A 14,248-nucleotide genomic window follows, 5' to 3' on the forward strand; every position below is an offset into this window, starting at 1 on the left:
ACCCCACAGCCCCCGCACCGGCCCCATGGCACCGACCCCCCACAGCCCCCGCGCCAGCCCCACAGCTCCGAGTGCCCGCAGCCCCCACCCCACAACCCCGTGGCACCGAGCACCCACAGCCCCCACGCCGGCCCCGCGGCACCAAGCGCCCACAGCCCCCGCCCAACAGCCCCCACACCAGCCCCACAGCCCCCGCCCCACAGCCCCATGGCACCGAGGGCCCACAGCCCCCGCCACAGCCAGGCCCGCGGCTAGCTCAGAGATGGATGATTAGACACGCGGATGCCATGTGGAGGGTTGCAGTCCCAGCCCATTATCTGCCCAGGAAGCGCGTTGGCACCAGGCCTAGCAGGGAAGGCGCGGGGTCCTCTCCCTGGCAGCAGGGCTGGCTCCGGTGCCCGGCAGAACACATGGGGCTGGGCAGAAGCCAGCTTCCTCCTGAGCTGTGGGCCCCGCCAGGGGCAGCGGGCAGCGGGCAGAGGTAGTGCACCGTGCTCTGCCAGGGCCCTGCCTCCCGCCCGCTCCACCTGCCGGGCGAACCGAGAACACGCCCGGGGGATTGTCTGTAATAGCTGTGTGACACCTATGCCTGCCTCGGTTTCCCCCATGCGCTGCAGGGTTACCTGGGGGCAGGAAGGGCTGCTGCTCTCTGCTCCCAAGTGTCTGGGGCTGGGCCCATGTCCACGGAGTTCTGGAGAAGACAACGGTAGATCCAATTGCCCAGATCTGGACACCTAGCAACCAGTGACCCATAGATTGCCCCACCTCTGCTGGAAGCTGAGCTGCATCTCCCCAGGCCGAGAGCGAAGGCCTGGGGTGCGAGGGGGTTTCCTGGGGGCTGCGGGGAGCAGTCAGGCACACCTTGGGGTCTGACAGAGGAGATCCGAAGGGCGGGGAGATGGAGCTTGAACCGAGGGGTCCCTGCAGTGTGGCCGGGCTCTGGGCGACCAGCAAGGCCGATGCTTTAACCTTCATTCCCCTGGGCTCCCCGTGCTGGGTCCAGGTGACTAATAACCCGCCGGTCGGCCCGCGCTGGCTGCATGTCCCTGCAGACGCTGGCGGAGGGGGTGCTGCCCCCCAAGATGGTACAAGTCTCCTCCCGTGGGACTCGCCGCCTGGAGCTCACAGGGGGAGTCAGGGGGGCTGCAGGCCCATGGGGCCAGCCCCATGAGGTGGTGAATCCGCGTGGCTTCCCCTGGAGGAGTGAGACCCCTCGGGGGCCTGGCCCACTGACGGGGCCGCCCGGAGCCTGTCCCCATGCTGGGGCCGTGGCCCCGACCCTGGGGGTCCGTGACACCTGCCCTCACGGGGAGGGGCAAACGGCTCCCTGGAGTGCGCAGGGGGCTCCAGTGAATGATCCGTGAGGACCCGGCGCCGGCATGCCCTGGTGGGGGGGGCAAGCTGAGCTGGGCACAGCTGCTCCTTCCCCGTCACCGCGGCTCGGGGGCGCTGCCAGGATCCCCGCCCCTCCCGCGCTGGCTGGCAGGCGGCCACGTCGGCCGCACCTGGCAGGCGGGGAGAGAGTGGCTGGCAAACGAGGAGGAGGGGCCGGCGGGGGGGCCGGCGGTGCAGCCAGGTCCCGAGTGGCAGCAGGAACGATGAGGCTGATAATCCGCAGCCGTCTGCTGGGCACGCTGCCCGGGGCAGGCCCCTTCCCACCGCCCAAACGGCCCAGACCCGGCCTGGGCCATGAGCCTGGCACCACGCGCCTTTGCCCCCAGGAGCACGAGCCGCCTGCCCCCAGACCCCGCCACATAGCACTCGCCAGGCCGCCCCACTCAGCCCCCCAGCATGCCAGGATAGGGGCACTGCACTGCACCCCTGGGCCGGTCCCAGGCTCCTTTGGGAGACCCAGGCTGCGGGCAAGGCCCCCATCCCGGCGGGGGGAGCGTGGGCTGCGGGGTCCCCGTCTGCGATGACTCACAGGACAGGCTGGGCTGTGCAGGGCCTGGGAGCGGGGGGCAGCCCCGGGATCCGCCTCCCCCCGCCTGCCCCACACCCGGGCTCTGGTCCAGCACCCGCCGGCAGGGGCACAGGCAGAAGGACGCCAGCTCCCCCTGCCAACCCCAATGCAAGGGCTGACAGCGGGGGTCCCGGGGGGAGCCGCCAGCCTGTGCTCAGCCCAGTCCTGCCGAGGAAAGACAGCTCCTCGCTCAGGGGGGGCCTATCCTGCAGCCTCCGCTGCCAGGCCCCTGGCCCCCTCCTGCCCCCCACCGTGGGGCTGGCCCCAGAGCATGGGTCTGGCGGGGACCACTCGCAGGACAGCAGCCGGAGCCTCCCTCCCCAGCGCCGTCTCCTGGCCGCTCGGCTGGGATTGGTGCCAGCGGCCGGACACCTGGCAGCCCCGGGCGCGCGGCAGCCTCCCTTCCCCTCGCCATCGCTCTGAGCCGAGCCGTCTTGCTGAACGGGGCCTCCCCGCCCGAGCGCCCCACGGCCCAGCGCCACGGGCAGGGCGCGCCCGGGGGGCAGCCGGAGGCCTGGGGCAGGAGGGGGCTCCGGCCACGGCCAGGACCCAACGATCCTCAGCGCCCATCTCCAGCTCCCAGCGCAGCCAGACTCAGCCCAACCCGCTCCCCCCCACGCCGCCCCGGGCAGAGCGGCGCTGCCAGGCCCTGGCACAAACGACGTGCTGCCCCCCGCTCGGGGAGCCCCCCGTGCCTCTGCCCCATACCGCATCCTCCTTCTCCGCCCCCCTGCCCCGGCACGTCCCAGCCTGCCCCTCCCCCGGGGGCCCACAGCACTCCCTGACCCTCCCCGCAGCTCTCCCTGCCCCTCGCCCCCAGCACCACCTGTCCCTCGCCCCCGGGGACCCACAGCACTCCCTGACCCTCCCCGCAGCTCTCCCTGCCCCTCGCCCCCAGCACCACCTGTCCCTCGCCCCCGGGGGCCCACAGCACTCCCTGACCCTCCCCGCAGCTCTCCCTGCCCCTCGCCCCCAGCACCACCTGTCCCTCGCCCCCGGGGGCCCACAGCACTCCCTGACCCTCCCCCCAGCTCTCCCTGCCCCTCGCCCCCAGCACCACCTGTCCCTCGCCCCCGGGGACCCACAGTGTGGCGAAGTGGGACTGTTCTTGATGTTTCCTCTGAATAGTGTGGGGGTGCCTCAGTTTCCCCTAGGCAGTTCTTAAGTATCTAGGTGGTGGGGTAAGGGTGTATGATCATTGCAGAGCCCTAGAGGGCAGGTGTGTGCAGGGATCTGGACACAGAGAATGGCCGACACCCTGTTTCCTGGCAACTGATGGCCTGGGCCCTTCCCCCCCTGCAAGGTGAGAGCTGAAGGGTTGGAGAACAAAGGAATCAGGTGACCACCTGGCCCGGGAAAGGAACAAAGCCCAGAGGAGGAGGGGCTGGAGGGGTTTTCAGTTTGGGGCTGGCTGGGACATGGAGTGAAGTGCAGACGTGGTTGTCTGGCTCACTGCCCCCCAGAATGGACCCAGCTGAGGGGTCCCGTTCTCTGCACCTGCAAGCTCTGTTTTAGACCATGTTCCTGTCGTCTAATAAACCTTCTGTTTTACTGGCTGGCTGAGAGTCACGTCTGACTGCGAAGTTGGGGTGCAGGACCCTCTGGCTTCCCCAGGACCCCGCCTGGGCGGACTCGCTGGGGGAAGCGCACGGAGGGGCAGAGGATGCTGAATGCTCCGAGGTCAGACCCAGGAAGGTGGAAGCTGTGTGAGCTGTGTGTCCTGAAGACAGGCTGCTCACAGAAAGGCGACTACCCCAGAGTCCTGACTGGCTTCATGGGGAGCAGTTCCAGAGCATCGCCCAGGGACTCCGTGACACACAGCACTGCCTGCCCCTCCCCCACAGCACCGCCTCCCCCTCCCCCCCCCAGCACTCCCTGACCCTCCCCCCCAGCACCACCTGTCCCTCGCCCCCAGGGACCCACAAAAAGCACTGCCTGCCCCTCCCCCACAGCACTGCCTGCCCCTCCCCCCCAGCACCGCCTCCCCCTCCCCCCCCAGCACTCCCTGACCCTCCCCCCCAGCACCACCTGTCCCTCGCCCCCAGGGACCCACAGCACTGCCTGCCCCTCCCCCACAGCACCGCCTCCCCCTCCCCCCCCCCAGCACTCCCTGACCCTCCCCCCCAGCACCACCTGTCCCTCGCCCCCAGGGACCCACAGCACTGCCTGCCCCTCCCCCACAGCACAGCCCCTCCCTGCCCCTCCCCCTCCCCCCCAGCACCGCCGGCCCCTCGCCCCCCGCCAGGCCCTTGGGGGCTCCCCAGAGTTGCTGTAACGTTCAGCAGGGACGAGCCGCCAACTCCCGGCTCAGCTCCGCGGCAGACATGCCCCCCCGCGCTAGGAGCCCAGCTCCAACGTCGGCCGCCCCCCACGCCCGCCGATGGCCCCGGGAGCGAGGGCGCCAGGCACTCACGGTTTGGAAGTCGCCGGCGTTGCACGTCTGGTTGGCGAACTTGCAGCCGAGCAGCATCTGGCCCAGGTCCAGCTGGTGGCCGGCGCGGCCGTAGAGCTCCCGCAGGTCGAAGGGCCGGCGCTGCTCCTCGGGGCTGAGGGCCAGCTCGCCGGGCAGCCAGGCCAGGGCCTCGGGGGCCAGCGGCTGGTGCGCGGCGTCCAGCAGGCCCAGCAGCTCCCCTGCCCAGTGCAGGTCGTGGCGGGTGAGCTGGGAGAAGCGGGCGCGGTTGAGGTTGCAGAGGGTGACGGCCGGGAAGGGGGTGGAGGGCCCCGTCTCCTCCTCCAGCTGCGTGTTGTGGGGGTGCTGGAGGTAATAGCCCAGGCGCTCGGCGTAGACGTGCAGCAGCAGGCCCAGCGAGCCCAGGAAGGCCAGCGTCCACAGCAGGTGCCGGCCCGTGTAGGGCCCGTGGGCGAAGACGTGGCGGATGCCGTGGAGCGTGGAGCGGCGGGCGAACTCCTCCAGGCGGGGGGCGCAGGGCCGGGGGGCTGGGGCGGCCAGCTCCGCACGGGGGGAGCCGCACGCCGGCTGCAGGGCCTGGCAGCTCTCCAGGTGATGGGCTGCGACCAGCCGGGGGGCGTCCGGGGGCCGAGGGGGCGTCCTGCAGGGCCCCTCTGCCCACATGGCACCGGCAGGCGCGGCCTCTCCACGGGGCCGCTCAGGGCGCGGCCGGGGCAGCCCCGGGGCTGGGCCACGGGCCCACGGCACAGAGCAGCGAGCGCAGCTGGGGCTGGGTGAGCCGCAGGCTCCGTGTCTCTGCCCCTCTGCACGGCGCAGCTCGGGCCAGCCCAGGGCACGGTTAGCAGCCCGCCCCCCGGCCCCCAGCCCCCGCCGACGGCACAGACGCTAAGTGCTGAGACCGCAGAGACACTTAGCTTTCCACGCATCCCGGAACAGCCGAGCGGCAGGCCCCACAGCCGCCGAAAGCCCAGGCCCCACTGTCCCCGGGGACGGCGGGGGGGCCAGCGAGCCGGAGGCCTCATTGATCCTCCACGAACGCCTCGCGCCAGCAGCTCGGGGGGAGCCGGCAGGCCGGAGCCCCAGGGCCCCGCCGGCACGGAGCAGCGGGGGCGTCGGCGAGGGGAGGGGGCGCTGCCTGGGGCAAAGCAGGGGGCTGCAGGGGCAGTTTGCTCTCCCGCCAGCCCCCCGAGGAGCACGCCCGGCCCCTGCGGGGTGGGAGCTGGCTGGCCCAAGGCCAGGCTCAGACAGACCCAGGAGCCCCTGAGGGTCCCTGGGGCGGGAGCCTGTGCAGGGAGCTCCTGGCTGGGGGACGGGGCAGAGTGGGGCCAGGGCTACCCCCGAGACCCCTGTGGGGCAGAGCGCTGTGTCCTGTGGGACTGAACGGGCCGGGCCTGAGAGAGCCTGGGGGTAGGGGGGTCCCAAGGCCGGGGGGGCCCCCTCTCCCCCACCCCACTAACTGAGCTCTCAGGCTGCCATTAACCCCTCGCCTCCCAGCGTGTGGTTTGCACACCGCAGCCCCACGGGAGCCGGGCTGGGACCGTCCAGGCCAGGGCTTTCCAGCCTGGTCATGCGCGGCCCCCTTTGGAAATCCTGGCCGGCCTGTGCCCCCAGAGCTGAGACAAACGCTGCCCAGCCCGGGCGAGCAACCGGCGGACGCTGGCGCCTTAGATCCCGCCGGCGTCGGCCGCGCGCCAGGAGGGAGGGGGAGAAGAGGCAGGGCTGGGGCGGGGATTTGGGGAAGGGGTGGGAAGAGGCGGGGCCGGGGCCGGGGGTGGGGGTGTCAGTGATGTGGCCCTCGGGCCAAGGTACTAGTCCTCATGTGGCCTCGTGGTCATTTGAGTTTGAGATCCCTGGCCCAGTGGGACCTGCCCCTCGCCCTAGCAGCTGGGCGTGGCCTAGCGGGACCTGCCCCTCCCCCTCGCCGCTGGGCGTGGCCAAGCGGGACCTGCCCCCCAGTGGCTGGGCGTGGTCTAGCGGGACCTGCCCCTCTCCCTAGCAGCTGGGCGTGGCCAAGCGGGACCTGCCCCCCAGCGGCTGGGCGTGGTCTAGCGGGACCTGCCCCGCCCCCTCGCTGCTGGGCGTGGCCTAGCAGGACCTGCCCCTCCCCCTAGCAGCTGCCCCCAGGTGCAGCAAAGAGGCTACTTGCGCAATCAGGCTCCCATTAACTCCTCATCTGCCAGTGTGGGGTTTATACCCCCGCCCCTTGGCTCTCCTGGCAATTAACCAGCTGCCCAGAGAGGGGGGCCAGAGGAGCTGTTGTGGGGGTGATGCCCAGCCTGGCCCGGCTGTCTCTTTCTCTCCCTCTGCCCCACACGGTGCCCCAGAGGGGGAGGTGGGTCACTGGGCCTGGGGGGGGTGTAACGCAGTGGGGAATGTTCTTGTTTTTTCAAGGGTTAGATGCAGAGTGCGCGGGACTCAGTTTCCCTGTGTTCTGTGTGTGTAATGAGGGGTAGGAGGGGGGTTTGTCATTGCAGAGGACCAGGTGTGACCTCGCCCAGCAGCCTGGACCCGGGGCACCGGCCTGGAGATGGGGGAGCCGGGGGCTGGTGACCGGGAGGCCCAGCCCAGCTTGGCAGCCAGCCGGTACTGGCCCGCGGGAGGACAAAGGGCTGAGGAGAGAGGAGCCCAGGTGACCTGTTTGCCTGGGACCGTAGACAAAGGACAGGGGAGGAGCTGTTGGGGGAGACAATTTCGGATGATCGGCTGGAAGTGGGGGGTGGCCAGAGCCCCCCTGGGTGCGGGACAGCCTAGATGTTCTGGGCTGAGACAGGCCAGGCCCGTGGGCCCGGAGAGCTTCCTGTGCTGGGGTCAGACGCTCAATGAACCTCCTGTTTTGCGCTGGCTGAGAGTCGCGGCAGGTTAGACATCGGGGGGGCTTTGCTCCCTCTGGGGGTGGAGGTCCCGGGGGCCCAGAGCGAGGGGACTCCCCGAGGGGCCCACGGTAGAGACAGGCTGCTGGCGGCTCAGAGAGGTGCGGCTCCAGGAGGTGGAGGGGCTGGACCCCCGAGAGAGAGGACCCCCGAGAAGGGCTGTCGCACTGAAGGGGGCACCCCAGGGGACCGCACGGGGCCGAGAGAGCCCGAGCCCTGGGAGTCTGTGCCAGGGGACCCCTCCTCACAGCTAGAAATGCTCTGGGAGCTCCAGGCCGTGGCCAGGCCTGGAGGTGGGTCAGCCCAGCCCCGAGTTTCATGACTGGTCAGAAAGCCGTTCCCAGAGAGGAGTTCTCAGGGGTCACAGTCAGGCTGTGTGACTGTCACGGAGTCCCTGGGCGATGCTCTGGAACTGCTCCCCATGAAGCCAGTCAGGACTCTGGGGCAGTCGCCTTTCTGGGAGCAGCCTGTCTGCAGGACACACAGCTCACACAGCTTCCACCTTCCTGGGTCTGACCTCAGAGCATTCAGCATCCTCTGCCCCTCCGTGCGCTTCCCCCCAGCGAGTCCGCTCAGGCGGGGCTCCTAGGGAAGCCAGAGGGTCCTGCACCCCAACTTTGCAGTCAGACGTGACTCTCAGTCAGCCAGTAAAACAGAAGGTTTATTAGATGACAGGAACATGTTCTAAAACAGAGCTTGCAGGTGCAGAGAACGGGACCCCTCAGCTGGGTCCATTTTGGGGGGCAGTGAGCCAGACAACCACGTCTGCACTTCACTCCATGTCCCAGCCAGCCCCAAACTGAAAACCCCCCCAGCCCCTCCTCCTCTGGGCTTTGTTCCTTTCCCGGGCCAGGTGGTCACCGGATTCCTTTGTTCTCCAACCCTTCAGCTCTCACCTTGCAGGGGGGGAAGGGCCCAGGCCATCAGTGGCCAGGAAACAGGGTGTCGGCCATTCTCTGTGTCCAGACCCCTGCACACACCTGCCCTCTAGGGCTCTGCAACGATCATACACCCTTACTCCACCCCCTAGATACTTAAGAACTGCCTAGGGGAAACTGAGGCACCCCCACACTATTCAGAGGAAACATTAAGAACAGTCCCACTTCGTCACATCTCTCCCCCCTTCGAGATCGAACTGAGCGGGGTCACTTTAGCCGGTGACCTGGGGAAGTTCGAAGCCACCAACGTTCCCATGGATGCCCCAGCATCTCTCCCATTCTTTGGTAGGAGTTACACCAGGCCCTTCCAGTTTCACACCCTCCCTTAGGTCAGGGGTGGTCGATAGCACTCACAGGCCGCATGTGGGAAGGTTTATGCAGCCCATGCCCTTTGGCCACCCCAAGAATGTCTCCCCATTGACCATCACCTTCTGCTCCCACTGGAGGTCCGAGGGGCCTGGCCCCAGGAAACTCCACACAGACATATAGGTTGGGGTCAGGAGTGGGAGCCTGTCCACATCCCCAACCATCTGGCTGACGGAGTCTATGGCCTTGGGACCCAGCAAGGGAGCTAGACACCGGGGCTTTTCCGCAGGGTCCCCCTGGTTCAAATCGCCAGCCTGCTCAAAGGCAGTGAGGTGGGCATCCACACACCCCCCTCCTTAACCAGGGGCAGCAATTTAGTCTCGAGGTTCCCTGCGGAACTGGCCCCCCGGGGTCTATCCCCACTCACCCCTGGGAGGTCCCCTAGGCCTCTCCGCTCCCCCACCGCCAGTTCATGCTGCTGCTGCTTCTGCAGCTCTTTCTCGGGCTCTCGCTGTCTCAGTGACGAAGCGGGACTGTCCTTAATGTTTCCTCTGAATAGTGTGGAGGTGCCTCAGTTTCCCCTAGGCAGTTCTTAAGTATCTAGGTGGTGGGATAAGGGTGTATGATCATTGCAGAGCCCTAGAGGGCAGGTGTGTGCAGGAGTCTGGACACAGAGAATGGCCAACACCCTGTTTCCTGGCCACTGATGGCCTGGGCCCTTCCCCCCTGCAAGGTGAGAGCTAAAGGATTGGAGAACAAAGGGATCTGGTGCCCTCCTGGCCCGGGAAAGGGACAAAGCCCAGAGGAGGAGGGAGTGGAGAGAGTTTCAGTTTGGGGCTGGCTGGGGACGAGGAGTGAAGTGCAGACGTGGTTGTCTGGCTCACGGCCCCCCAAAATGGACCCGGCTGAGGGGTTCTGTTCTCTGCACCTACAAGCTCTGTGTTAGACCATGTTCCTGTCGTCTAATAAACCTTCTGTTTTACTGGCTGGCTGAGAGTCACGTCTGACTGCGGAGTTGGGGGGCAGGACCCTCTGGCTTCCCCAGGACCCCGCCTGGGTGGGCTCGCTATGGGAAGCACACGGAGAGGCAGAGGAGGCTGAATGCTCCGAGGTCAGACCCAGGAAGGTGGAGCCGGGTGAGCTGTGTGTCCTGCAGACAGGCTGCTCCCCGAGAGGAGACTCCCCAGAGTCCTGCCTGGCTTCGTGGGGAGCAGTTCCAGAGCATCGCCCGGGGACGCCGAGACAGGCTGGACGAGCATAACGAGTGGGGTCCCGCAGGGATCAGTTCTGGGTCCGGTTCTGTTCAATCTCTTCATCAATGATTTAGATAATTGTCACGGAGTTCCTGGGCGATGCTCTGGAACTGCTCCCCATGAAGTCAGTCAGGACTCTGGGGTAGTCGCCTTTCTGTGAGCAGCCTGTCTTCAGGACACACAGCTCACACAGCTTCCACCTTCCTGGGTCTGACCTCGGAGCATTCAGCATCCTCTGCCTCTCCGTGCGCTTCCCACAGCGAGTCCGCTCAGGCGGTGCTCCTGGGGAAGCCAGAGGGTCCTGCACCCCAACTTCGCAGTCAGACGTGACTCTCAGCCAGCCAGTAAAACAGAAGGTTTATTAGACGACAGGAACATGGTCTAAAACAGAGCTTGCAGGTGCAGAGAACGGGACCCCTCAGCTGGGTCCATTCTGGGGGGCAGTGAGCCAGACAACCACGTCTGCACTTCACTCCATGTCCCAGCCAGCCCCAAACTGAAAAACCCCTCCAGCCCCTCCTCCTCTGGGCTTTGTTCCTTTCCCGGGCCAGGAGGTCACCTGATTCCTTTGTTCTCCAACCCTTCAGCTCTCACCTTGCAGGGGGGAAGGGCCCAGGCCATCAGTTGCCAGGAAACAGGGTGTTGGCCATTCTCTGTGTCCAGACTCCTGCACACACATGCCCTCTAGGGCACTGCAATGATCATACACCCTTACCCCACCACCTAGATACTTAAGAACTGCCTAGGGGAAACTGAGGCACCCCCACACTATTCAGAGGAAACATTAAGAACAGTCCCACTTCGTCACATCTCTCCCCCCTTCGAGATCGAACTGAGCGGGGTCACTTTAGCCGGTGACCTGGGGAAGTTCGAAGCCACCAACGTTCCCATGGATGCCCCAGCATCTCTCCCATTCCTTGGTAGGAGTTGCACCAGGCCCTTCCAGTTTCACGCCCTCCCTTAGGTCAGGGGTGGTCGATAGCACTCGCAGGCCGCATGTGGGAAGGTTTATGCAGCCCATGCCCTTTGGCCACCCCAAGAATGTCTCCCCATTGACCATCACCTTCTACTCCCACTGGAGGTCCGGGGGGCCTGGCCCCAGGAAACTCCACACAGACATATAGGTTGGGGTCAGGAGTGGGAGCCTGTCCACATCCCCAACCACCTGGCTGACGGAGTCTATGGCCTTGGGACCCAGCAAGGGAGCTAGACACCGGGGCTTTTCCGCAGGGTCCCCTTGGTTCAAATCGCCAGCCTGCTCAAAGGCAGTGAGGTGGGCATCCACACCCCCCCCCTCCTTAACCAGGGGCAGCAATTTAGTCTCGAGGTTCCCTGCGGAACTGGCCCCCCGGGATCTATCCCCACTCACCCCGGGGAGGTCCCCTAGGCCTCTCCGCCCCACCACCGCCAGTTCATGCTGCTGCTGCTTCTGCAGCTCTTTCTCGGGCTCTCGCTGTCTCCCACGGTCCTCTTGCTCTCTCAGACTCAGCTGCAATCCCGTCCGTCTTGATCCCCCGATGGGGAACCCGATCATGAAGACCCTCGTCTGGTCGGGGACAGGAGTCTTGGCGATGCCTGGCTCCCGCTTCAGCTGCTCCCAGATCCTGCTATAGCCCCAGTTGGGGTCAGGAATCTGTTCCTTAGAGCGGTCATCCTCCTCCAGCTGCACGATTAACTCTGCTTTGGTGAACTTTCCAATGCTCAACCCTCTCTTTCTGCACAGGGTTACAATGTCCTTCTTAAGGAGACGGTGACAGGCCATCACTCCGCTCCTCCCAAGTTGTTGTGGACTCACAGGCCCGTGTGTTCTCAGCTCCCCACGGTTTCCAGGGAGAACCCCTAGTGTGCCAGCCCTTCTCAAGGTCACCACCTCTTTGCCAGGGTCGAGCTGCAGACTCCTCCGCCCCTGAGACTGCTCACTGCAGTCCCCAGGGGGACCCCATTACTGCACAGTACTTCTCGCTGGTCACACACTCCCAGGGGTTAACCGCCCCCCGAAACCGCTCCTCTCTGAGCCTTCAGCAGGCCTGGTCCTCGGCAATCCCCCTTCGTGTTACTGCTCCCCAGTCACTTACTGCAGGAAGCGCCATCCACGGGGTGCAGTACATCCCACCGCTGCCACCAGTTGTCACGGAGTTCCTGGGCGATGCTCTGGAACTGCTCCCCATGAAGTCAGTCAGGACTCTGGGGTAGTCGCCTTTCTGTGAGCAGCCTGTCTTCAGGACACACAGCTCACACAGCTTCCACCTTCCTGGGTCTGACCTCGGAGCATTCAGCATCCTCTGCCTCTCCGTGCGCTTCCCACAGCGAGTCCGCTCAGGCGGTGCTCCTGGGGAAGCCAGAGGGTCCTGCACCCCAACTTCGCAGTCAGACGTGACTCTCAGCCAGCCAGTAAAACAGAAGGTTTATTAGACGACAGGAACATGGTCTAAAACAGAGCTTGCAGGTGCAGAGAACGGGACCCCTCAGCTGGGTCCATTCTGGGGGGCAGTGAGCCAGACAACCACGTCTGCACTTCACTCCATGTCCCAGCCAGCCCCAAACTGAAAAACCCCTCCAGCCCCTCCTCCTCTGGGCTTTGTTCCTTTCCCGGGCCAGGAGGTCACCTGATTCCTTTGTTCTCCAACCCTTCAGCTCTCACCTTGCAGGGGGGAAGGGCCCAGGCCATCAGTTGCCAGGAAACAGGGTGTTGGCCATTCTCTGTGTCCAGACTCCTGCACACACATGCCCTCTAGGGCACTGCAATGATCATACACCCTTACCCCACCACCTAGATACTTAAGAACTGCCTAGGGGAAACTGAGGCACCCCCACACTATTCAGAGGAAACATTAAGAACAGTCCCACTTCGTCACAATAATGGCACAGAGAGTACACTGATAAAGTTTGCTGAGGATACCAGGCTGGGAGGGGTTGCAAGTGCTTTGGAGGATAGGATTGAAATTCAAAATGATCTGGACAAACTGGAGAAATGGTCTGCAGTAAACAGGATGAAATTCAAAAAGGACAAATGCCAAGTCCTCCACTTGGGAAGGAACAATCGGTGACACACACACAATGGGCAATGACGGCCTAGGAAGGAGCACTGCGGAAAGGGATCCGGGGGTATCCTGGAGTCGTAGACTGGGGGCTTGGGCACCCGCTGCATGACACCAGCCAGGGCTCTGGGCAGCGTCTCCCCTCAGGGCCACTCGCCAGGGCCAGGAGCCTGCCCGGCTTCAGCCCCTCCTAGGTCTGACCTCGGAGCACTCAGCCCCCTGCTCCCCCCGGGAACTCCCCGCAGCGAGTGCCCCTGGACGGGACCCCCAGGGAGCCTCCCCCACAAAGGGCCCTGCCCCCTCTGAGTCCCCAACTAGGAGACTGAGTCGCTTCTAGCAGCCCAGCCTCCGTCACCCCCAGCTGCCCCCCCGCGGCCTTTGTCTCCTTCCTGGGCAAACAGGTCCCCTGGTCTCTGTTCTCCAGCACCGCTGGCTGGCTCCGGCAGGGGACAGGCTCAGGCCATCAGCTGCCAGGCTACAGGGTGTCGGCTGGTCTCTGTGCCCCGTTAGCCAGTCGGCATCACACCTGCCCTCTGGGGGTCCCTGCAACGATCACACCCCCTGTCCCACCCCCTAGATACTGGAGTAACACAGGAGAAACTGAGGCACACACACTATTCAGAGAAAACATTAAAAACATTCCCACTTTGTCCCAAGGGGTCAGAGTCGACCACAAGCTAAAAGAGTCAACAGTGTAACACTGCTACAAAATAAGCGTGCGTCATTCTGGGCTCTATTAGCAGGAGTGTCGTAAGCCGGACACGAGCCGTAATTCTTCCGCTCTGCTCCGCGCTGATTAGGCCTCAAGTGGAGTCTTGCGTCCAGTTCTGGGCGCCACATTGCAGGAAAGACGTGGACAAAGTGGAGCAAGTCCAGAGAAGAGCAACAAAAATGCTGGAAGGTCTAGATTGAAAAATGTGGGTTTGTTGAGTCTGGAGAGGAGAGACCGAGGGGGGACCCGAGAGCAGTTTCCAAGTCCATAAAAGGCCGTTATAAAAAGGAGGGTGATAAATTGTTCTCCTCAGCCGCTGAGCACAGGACCAGGAGCCAGGGGTTAAATTGCAGCCAGGCCGGCTCAGGCTGGACATTGGGAAAATCTTCCTCACTCTCAGGGCGATTAAGCCCGGGGGGCCGTCCGTCATCGGAGGGTTTGGGAGCAGGCCTGACGCTCCTCGGCCAGGGCTGGGCGAGGGAATACAGAGCCCTGCCTCCGCGCAGGGACTGGGCCACAGGGCTAGCGAGGGCCCAGCCAGCCCTTCGTGGCTGGGAGTCCATGGCCTGGCAGGCCCAGCGACTGACTTGTAGCTCTTCCCAGCCATGCTGCATGGGGCTTTGCCAATGGGGCATGTCGAGCAACCTCAGCCAGCCCCTTCAATGCCCACGCTTTTGGGCCTCCCAGCCCTTCCCCACCAGGAGCCATTCCCTGCCTGCCCCCTATTTCTGGGGGTGCCTTTTGGGCCAGGTGCTGTG

General features: G+C 65.2%; 1 long non-coding RNA gene across 1 annotated transcript in view; it reads left to right on the forward strand.

Moving 5' to 3' along the window:
* The window catches only part of LOC142068507 (uncharacterized), a 58,121-nt gene extending 45,748 nt beyond the window's left edge, over nt 1-12,373 (forward strand). The window contains exon 3 of the long non-coding RNA XR_012664314.1: nt 11,866-12,373. This is a non-coding gene — a long non-coding RNA (uncharacterized LOC142068507). The remainder of the gene's footprint in view (nt 1-11,865) is intronic.
* The last annotated feature ends 1,875 nt before the right edge of the window (nt 12,374-14,248 follow it).

This window comes from Caretta caretta, chromosome 11 (genome assembly GCF_965140235.1).
Source record: "Caretta caretta isolate rCarCar2 chromosome 11, rCarCar1.hap1, whole genome shotgun sequence".
Classification (NCBI taxonomy): domain Eukaryota; kingdom Metazoa; phylum Chordata; order Testudines; family Cheloniidae; genus Caretta; species Caretta caretta.